This window comes from Pezoporus occidentalis, unplaced genomic scaffold (assembly GCF_034315485.1).
Source record: "Pezoporus occidentalis ecotype Australia unplaced genomic scaffold, CSIRO_AGI_Poc_V1 ctg110, whole genome shotgun sequence".
In the NCBI taxonomy this organism is placed as follows: domain Eukaryota; kingdom Metazoa; phylum Chordata; class Aves; order Psittaciformes; family Psittacidae; genus Pezoporus; species Pezoporus occidentalis.
In genome coordinates, this window is record NW_026912887.1 from 1558125 (window position 1) to 1567631 (window position 9507).

The 9507-nt window shown below is 43.0% G+C and overlaps 1 long non-coding RNA gene across 1 annotated transcript; it reads right to left on the reverse strand.

Moving 5' to 3' along the window:
- Positions 1-461: 461 nt before the first annotated feature.
- On the reverse strand, positions 462-6692 carry LOC134170545 (uncharacterized). Its single transcript, XR_009967303.1, has 4 exons — positions 6614-6692; positions 6266-6305; positions 6027-6118; positions 462-521 (listed from the first exon to the last, which is right to left on the reverse strand). It is a non-coding gene; the product is annotated as an uncharacterized LOC134170545 (long non-coding RNA).
- Positions 6693-9507: the final 2815 nt, after the last annotated feature.

A 9507-nucleotide genomic window follows, 5' to 3' on the forward strand; every position in this document is an offset into this window, starting at 1 on the left:
GTTGAAGGGTGCACACACACACCATCTTCACACTGCCCCAGGCCAGGTTTGAGCCCAGGAGGGACCATGCAGATCTGTGCAGGGAGAAGAGGCACAGACTCAAAGCCAAGATTTTTCTGCCTTATGTGAAAGGATTCCAGTACTTTCATTCCCTTTGCTCACATGCATCTCCTGCCTGTGTCAGCAGCTTCAGGGGCTCAGATCAGCCAGGGGAAAACAACGGAACAGAAAGAAGCATTTTTGAGCTTCTCTGATAAATCAACCTGTCTGCACTTTCCCTTCAGCTTCTCCTGCAGCCAATTTGAAGCAGTGCAGTCGCAGCTAGGTTAGAGACTGTGAGCTGCAATGCAAGCCCCTGCATGTAGACAGCACGAGAGACAACCAAACTCTTGCTCTTCCACCCAGGATAAGGCCCAAATCAAAGTATTACTCACTTCTGTACTTTGTAATTCATAACTGGCCAATGGAATGGCAAGAGGTGCCTCTAAGAGCAAACCCACATCCACAGAGGCAGGAAGGATCTGGAACACAAATGGTATTTTTCTCTTTGTAAATGCACATTCTAAAGTTTACTTGTGCTGTTTTCTTAACTACAGCCCCCTCTGATGAAGTGTTGCTTCTTCTAGAAACAAGAAGGATCTTCTGTCCTCCATGGAAGAGGACAGAAAATCCTACATTTACTTTTCAGTTCACTACAGTGGGAACCCAGGGCTGGTGCTTTATTTTGACATGGTGAAACCAAACTGCAAAGGTTGCTCCTAAGAATTTACAATTAAGGTGGAAGCTCACCTGATGAGTAAATCTCTACATTTATCTCTTTCAGAAGACACACACCACCAACAAAGCAGGCCACAGTCCCATTTACACCACAGAGACACATTTCATAGCCAGTACTGTCCCATTTACACCATGGATAGAGACACATTTCATAGCCAGCAGTGCCCTAATGGAACTCTCTCTTCAACTGAGTAAGCTTGCGTTCAGCAGTTCATTTGTGTCCTGTCTTATTTTATTGATAAGCTTTTCACAAAGAACCTTAGAATGAAACTTGTGCTTTTAGGATAAGCCAGACCATTTTTCACCTTGTTTTTTGTCTCTAGTTGAAATGCCACTGGTATTCTCAATCATATTTTATGTATGAACACTTAAAAAGCTTTGCCTAAAGGACAAACGAGAATTTTCTTTTGTCCTTTCAGACTACACTTCATATATTTTCACACAAAAAAATGTATTGAAACAAGATTTAAACCTGTTATACATTTTTGCAGCTCTCCCTCCAGAGGGAGAAGCAAAGCACATTAACATTTAACGTGGTGGTTTTGTCTTTTTCCCTTTCCTTCACTGTTTGCTGAAAAACTTACAATAGTTGAAAGGTAGAAATGTCAGACAGAAATCTGTGATCTGCCTCAAAATTAAGTTATGTATCACCATAATAAAACAGAGCATTTTTCCTCTCTGGGATTCTCCATCTCTGTAAAGAATCATCAAAGGGACTGCAAATACTCCCAGATGAAGAGATCACAGAGAATGAAGGTCCTGAGAGTATTATGACTAGCTTGACAATCCAATGTGGTGTTCCCTCATACGCGGAACAACCCTGTCTTTGATTTATTCTGGTACGTAGGCACAAGAAGGTGCATGTCTCAGCGCACGGCTCATGTACAACACGGCACAGGGCAGCAGCACAGAAACCAGCCACTGCCAAGCTCAGTCTGGGGCTGGAACCAATAACAGAGGCAGCATTCTGAATTCTGCCTGCCATTAACTGGGAAACAGAAGTGAAATCTCACATGAGACACAGGCCACATTCCCTCCTGTTGTTTTCAGGGTGCTGGGATCTGCAGTTTGCATGTAGAAAAAGGGTGATGCTTGCAAGCAGAGAAACCAAAGTTTCTTGGAATTGATACAGAAATAGCTAGCGCTGAACACTAACCCTGAAAGAAACCGTGTCCTTGAGTCCTCTCTGAACAACAGTCCATGAAGTTCTGGTGTTAAATTTAGATCCCTTCATAAACAGCTCAACTGATTCAGCACTGAGAGGGCCACAGGATGCCAAGTGCGTCCATGATGTTCTTCCCAGGCCAGAAGAAACCCTGCATAGTGAAAACAAGAGCTTCAAGCAGGTAAAGGTTTAGTATGACGAAGATGTAAGTTTCTTTAGCAGCTGGGTTCTGCTGAGTAGCTAGGGCTAGAGGGAAGGAAGGTGTGCTATTCCCTATGATGTCCAGTGTCAGGCTCATTTCTTATTCTGAATGTATTTTGTATGTTTGAAGTTGCAAATCTGGTCCTCAAGTTCAGCAAAGCCTTTATTGTATTGTCTCCAGTGTGGCTTCAGAGCAGCCTGTCCATCCTAGAGTAAGCCAAGGTGGTTAAAACCAACTTTCTGACCACACACCTCAACATAAGCACCAGGCACAAGCCACATTTACATCAATCCTTAAAGTTCTCCCTGTGGAAGTGTGGTGCTCCTGCACAGCTGAACACAGTTAGGCAGGTTTGTAACAAGCTCTGCACTGGGGGGCTCCCGTGCTTCCCCGTTAGAAGGATGAGGCAAGGCTGGATTTCCCAGAGAATAGCTGAGTGTCAACAAGTGCTGCTCATTAGTGAGACCCAAACCTCCCCAGACCTGCTGCTTAGTTTATGAGAGCCTTGTGATTATGATAAACAGGTGATGCGAGATCACCAGGGATGGTTCACTTAGTTTGGGCTGGGCAGAATTATGTTCCAATTATGCTTATACAAAGGCATATGCCAAGAACTGTTGTTTTGTTGGTTTCTTCCTTAAAGGTCGTACATGAAGTGTCCCAATAGGGAAACGGGGAAATCCATCAACTTTCCTGCAACTCTTTAAAGCAAATGAGCAACAAAACCAATAAAGTTTCTTCCCTTTTTCTCTACTAACATTAAATTTTTATCCTAAAATTCTGTTACAATACTGTTTAGCAAAACACAGCTATGAAACCTGGTGTGCTTCAAGAGCAGCTCTGTATCTTGCTCTCTACTTACAGCATTCTAATGTATTTACATCTATCAGTAGACTCTTTATGAAGATATGCAGAGAACACACGCTCAGTTTAATAGTGGGAGGAAGCTGCCCCATATTCAAGGAAGCCCCACAAATCTTTCCCTGTGTCCCTGCCCCCTGGTTTCATCCCCACCTAATCACAGCTGTTTTATATAGTCAGGCACCTCCAGGCCTCTAAACTCCAGCTAGCAAGGCAGACTGTTCAGCTTTAAGAGGATGGATGGACAGGATAGGGAGGATTAATATTCTTGGATGTTTCCCTTTGTATGCAGAAAGCCAGCACAAAGGCACTAATAACCTCTTCAAGCAGAGTACATTTTCTCATGGGGATAATAGCTCAGGGATAGAAAGAGAGAGCTTTTATACCACAAAGGCATGTTATCTTTCTTGTATGAAAAGTAACCATTTGGGGCTCTTCAATGCAGAACCAAGCTACTTGGATTTTACCTGTGCATTTGCACCTGCGTAAGGACAATTTTGCAATGGCAACAAAACATGGTTTAAGGAGTCTTCTGCCTCCTCACTTGCACCTAATTTGTTTCATAACATAGGGATAGGAATTAAAGGCCTTCGCTACAGTTTAGGCAGCTTGCCAATACCTATTTTATAGCAATAAAATATGTACAAATTAAGGAATCTCATGTGGAAAATTCATTCAGCAGCCTCAAAAGCCAAATGAATGGTAATTACTTCAGACACAATGTGGCGGCAATCAGGCAAGATTGGATCATGCTTTTAAATGTATGTCTAAATTTTTAAGAACCAAGATAATTATGAATTATGAAAATAACCCCACAATGCTACAGCAAAGACAGCGTTTGTGGAACGAGAGATCTTCTTAAGGCCAGAGAAGACTTAATTCCAACACCTGCGTGGGAATAATCAGAGAGCAAATGCAGGGCTGATATTTTACTTCCTAACTTCTGGGCATCATTTTATACTTTAGGATGGCTCTTGGATGCCTTGAGGTACAGAGCAAGTGGAAGCATATAAAGTACAAGGATTTATCCTGCTTATGGAAGCAATGGAGTTGTTTCTAATTCCCATTCACATGTACTGCAATGGGAAAATAAATCTGCCGTCTTAGTTCTCTGTGCAAGTTTTGTTCAATCTGGAAAACTGGCTTAATACACATCCACATATGCAATGCCAACGGAACAAACACAAAGTGGGGTCACTTCTCATGAGGAAAGCTGAGCAGATTGAGATCAAGATATCCATTTGTTTTAAAAGAAGACAGGAAAACACAACCATACCTTTGTTGTCTTTTTGAGAAGTCTCCAGGAAACCTTTCCCTTCAGGAAAAAGTACAACAGAATAGGCCTAGATTGAAATTAACCGCCAGAGTGGGAATACTATACATTGGGTATTCTTATTTTTCCCAGAAACTGAAATAGGCACCACAAAAAGGTGAAACAGAGTGTGAGTACTGCGTTCTCCTGAGATGGTTTGGTTTCACCAAGGATCAGGTGGAGAAAAAGACCTTCATGTTACTCAATGTCACTGAAAACGAATGCGTTCTTAAACACAGACAAAATCAAAACCATTTCTGACTCACCAGCTCAGCCGTCAGTGTTCCAGTTCAGGACTGTAAAGCGTTCTTGCTGTGCCCAGCACACAGCCATAGGGTCATGTGCCAGCAGAAGGCTGGGGGTTAACACAGTGCACGCAGACAAGGTGGAAGGGAATAAACATCCTCCAGTGACATTCAGGATCTCTTTCTAAAAACACAATCTGACATGTTTAAATCATAGATGTGATGCCACAACCAGTGCTGATGCTTTCATTCTAATTTTTCATGCATTTCTGAGCTGATCCTATACTTTGCTCTGCACACTGCCCCCTCTTCACACTGCTGCACAGTGTGGGCACCATGGGGCTGATGCAGTGGGTTTGAACTCAATATGTGGAGCCCTTCCTGGCGTCCTGTAGCTTGTTCCAGTGCAGCAGCAGCTCTGTGGTGTTGCTGCCTCTACATGATCAGCTTTAGACTCGTTAGTGCACTGGATGTTGTGCAGTGTCAAATCCACAGCACTGCAGGTGCCCATGTGAGCACTGGGAGAAAACCAGTTCCTAACAGCTCTGTGCAGTGCACCAGCACCCAGACCTGCTTTGAAACCACAGCAAAAAAGCTGCCTGTTCACGTTAGGAACTGCCTAACTAGGCTGAGAGAGCCTGCCTGTAACAGGAGATCAATCCCACCACTTCCCAGGCAGTGCTGGTGGCTGTTTTGTCTTGCTGCAAGTTCAACAGGGGAACACAACTGCTCAGTGCAACTTGAGAGTGAATCATTGTTTTCTGGGGAGTTGTTATAATTATTTCACAGGGAGCCTCTGTTAACACCAACAACAGCATAGCAAGGTCTGACAGCAATTAGACAAAGATAACACTTGGAGCTCCCACTGATCCCCAAACTTCTCTATCATCCATTGCTGTAAACCAGCTTACGTTATCTGCTCACAGAGTCACGGCAGCAGTGACCTGGGAACGCTGCCTGGGGGTGGGCATTGCCTTGAGCTCTAAGGGAGGGAACTAAAGAGGGTCCCCCTGGTACCAGAGGGGAGAAGGGGAAGATAAAGCTCCCAGCCCCCTTCCTACCCTCCCTCCAACTCCCATGGAAGCTGCCCACCAGCTACTGCTTCCTATGCATATGTATGTGTTGCTCTTTAATTAAAGCTATCTAGATGAGCCTCATTTGAGAGGCCTCTCCCTGTGGGAAGGTCTAGCACTACTCTCAGGCTCACAGCGGACTAAGTGCCAGCTTAACGCATGACTGCCCAAAGCCACCATCGTGGCTGACAAGCACAGATGGATTGCCACCAGCTGGGGTTAGGTGTGACAGTGACTGACATGGAACCATCTCCCAGTGACAAATCTGGCCTGCTTAATGCACCCTGGGGCCTCTGCTGAAGGAATTTGATCTTACAGCAGTTCAGCAGGTGGGTACCTTGATGCCCAACTTGTAGGAATTGATTTTTTTTTAAGCTCAGTGAAGTTTTACCTCTGGAATCTTTTCATTTCAAATGCCCTCCCTCCTCTCTAGGCTGTGCCCCACCAGGAACACCTCTCTTCTCTTGGTTTTTTCTTGAAGCTCTAAATGAAAACCAAGCATTTTTAAATTATCTGAATTCTTGAGGAAGGAATTACTTCTTGATGTATTTTAAGTGTAATTCCCTCTCTTTAAACCTGTTCATAGAAGATCAGGTGTGAAAACTAAAATTCCCTCCTGTCCACTCCTACCTTTATTCTTTGCTGACTTTTCAGCCTCTAGCAAAGAAACCTGTTGTGAAACAGGAAAGAAGACACAGCAAAGCAGTAACAGCTCTGACAATTCATAGATCTCAAAACTAAAAACATAAATAAATGAGAAAGCAGAGTAGCAAAAGCACAGGTATGACAGAAAGGGAGAAGGGAGTTAAAACCAGACAGACTGAATGTATTCCTTTTTCATTTTAAGTTTAAAAATCCAGTAATATCACACAGAGTATTTAAGGAGTGGAAAATGATGCTCAGCAATGAAGATGGGACAATATGATGATGTGATGTTTTACTGCTTCAAACTTGCAACAGACTTCTTTTGTTTCTCACCTACCCCATGTTTTCTGTATCCTCATATCTGGCTACACACATCTGCCACCTGCACCTGGATCTCCTCCTCCTGACAAATAAAAACAATACCCTCAAAATCTCAATGATGTGTCACAAGAAACTTAAACCACCGTTTTATGGGGATAAAGTTCGAGGCCTAACATATCCCTCCAAGATTCGGTCATACCATGGGTTCTTTTGCAGAACTGGCAACAGCAAATTCAATGTGATGTCTCTTTCTTTAAGGATTCCCATTACACACACAGTTACTGCTGAGCTTCTGAAGCTCCTGAGTGTTCTGTAATGAAAAGACAAACACAAGGTTCAGGACATTATCTGAAAATGGCCAGAGAATTCCCCTTCCTAGATACTGGAAGCAGCAGACAATGCTTTGACCATGGGAGCAAAAAACCAAGGAGCTTGCAAGGGTAATTCCCATTTCACTGCTACCAAATGAAGATCCAATACAAGCCCTGATTTTCAAGGGGGCTGTGCATGTGGGTGTGTGGTTTACTTTTCACAGCTCAGCATCCCACAGAATAGACACCAGAATTGATTCTGCCTCCCTTCAGGCTAACCACGTGAAAATGCTGACTGACAGAATCACCTTAGGGTAATAAATCTGCCAAGTGTTTTGTTAAACAGCCATTCAGTTTGAAATGTATCCAGGCATTTGAGAATAACAATAGGCTACTGTAATGTATGGTGCATTAATTATACACTTGACAAGAAAATTACCCTTCAAGCCAAGATTACTAAAAACTTTCCTAGGCTTTTCTTACCCTCTCCTGTTAAATACAGTTTTCAGTGTGGCCCTCCCCGAGGTTCTGCCCACCTCCTCCCGCAGAGTTAACCAGCACAGCAATGAAGTTCCAGGGAGGTTTCCACTGATGTTTCACTGAGAACATTGGTTGCTTCCCCAGATTTGGTTATAGCTGCTAAATGATGAATATCAACATAAAAAATGGCCTTGCTTTTCCTCGGTGTAAGTTTTTCTGATAAACACAATAAAACGCTGCTTCAATATGTGGCTGTATTTACATCCCACACCAGGTACACTTGCACATCTCTGACAATCTATCTGCAAAGAAAAGCCCATCAGCTTTCAAACACTCACCCACATGCTGGTGAAAGAGTAGAATCTCCAGTCTGGGAGGCAATGCAAAGATGCTGTAAATTGGTGTAAGAATCCAACAGAAACCTGAATACCCTGTTACAAATGGAACATAATTTGTGTGGTTTCCAGGCAAATACTCCCTGATCCCTCTAACAGTTCTTGAAGCTTTTGAGGTCCAGGGCTAAGTCCAGATGCCCTCAGTAATGCGGTAAGACAGTGCTTCTGCACCCCGGTACCTCACCTCTCTGCTGCCACAGGCACCTGCATGAAGCTAAGCCATTTCAGAAACTACATCTTAAAACCAGTAAATTCTTCCCTAATCCTGACTCTGGGCTGTAGAAACAGAACCAGAGGTCACAGGAGTGCTGTAAGTGTCATGGGGGGGACTTTGTTCTGTAATAACTTCCAGTACAAACTTCTACTCAGAAGTTTTGGGATGTGAAAAATTCTGTGTCAAAGACTTAAATTCTGCATCCAAGATGACTAGTTCTTAATTTTACTATAGTAACTTCCTAAATACAATCACCAGTTATGCATTTGCCTGAGTAAGAATCTCCTGACACACAGCACAACCCTCTAGTGAGATTTCAGCATTCATGCACTGTTGCTGATATGGAAAAGCACTTCTAGTCCTGCCAAGACATAAGTGCTTACTAGCAGAGAAATGCCTCAAAACTGTACTGAAATATAGACTATAGAGTATATTATTAACTCCATAGACTAAAGAATATATTACACATGCTTTAAGTTGAATTAAAATTTAAAGCTCTCATAACTGAACACTCAATTTCCTGTAATTTGAGGTACAAGCATGACTTAGAATCAAACACATCTGAAAACCAGCACCACTGAGATCTGCCACCCCAAGGAGCAGTCTGCAAGTGTATGTATTTTTAGCATAATGCCATGCTTCCTTTTAACTGGGTGCAGAGAAATTCTATGAGTTTAAAGCATAATTTTTAGAAGTTACATCTTTTATAGTCTGCTTTATTGTTGGTTTTGTAAACTCACTATTAAAATAAATGAACAGGCAACATGGATTAACAGCCCACTCCAGCTTAACTGTTCTACACCCTGCTTTACCCAATCACATTAGCTTGTAATTTATTCTAATGTAGCATGTATTTCCCTTTAAAGCCAATTTCTATTCCTTAGGCATGCGCCTAAATGCCTTTCAGATTAACCTCTCTGATCAAAAGCCCACACAGCTCAAGCAAAATCTCTCCTTTTACCTCAATGAGCTGTTTATTATTCTTCTCTCCGGAAGCTGTGATCAGCTTGGTACCATAACCGTGTTCTCTTTCAAGGAAAGCTTCAGGTGGAACAACAGAGTGGCCTACATGCTTAAAGAAAGCAAATCAAACTAACATACTGTGCTCTTATGATGGCCAAGAGGGGCTGTGCACCAGAGAACAGACTTCCCAATAGTGAGGTCAGTCAGTACCGACAGATGCATCCTTTCACAGCTGCTGGCAATAATCCAGCACGTGCCCAAGTTACAACCCAGTTCTAAATGTCTCTGACATCAAGGCTAGCACAGCTGAAGTCCTGTTGCTGTTTATTTCAGTAGAAGCCAGGTCTATCTGGTTTCAGCCACAACTGGCAATCAGCTGAAGACTCGTGTGGGTACCTGCACATTTAGAGAAGTTACAGAATTTCAGAGCAGAGGAGTGACATGGGATGAGATGTGGTCGATGGGAAGGAAGTTTAGGAGAAGGAGCCAGAACGCAAGGGATGCATTATGGTAATAGAAACTCACAGAGAGAAGGCTTTGTCC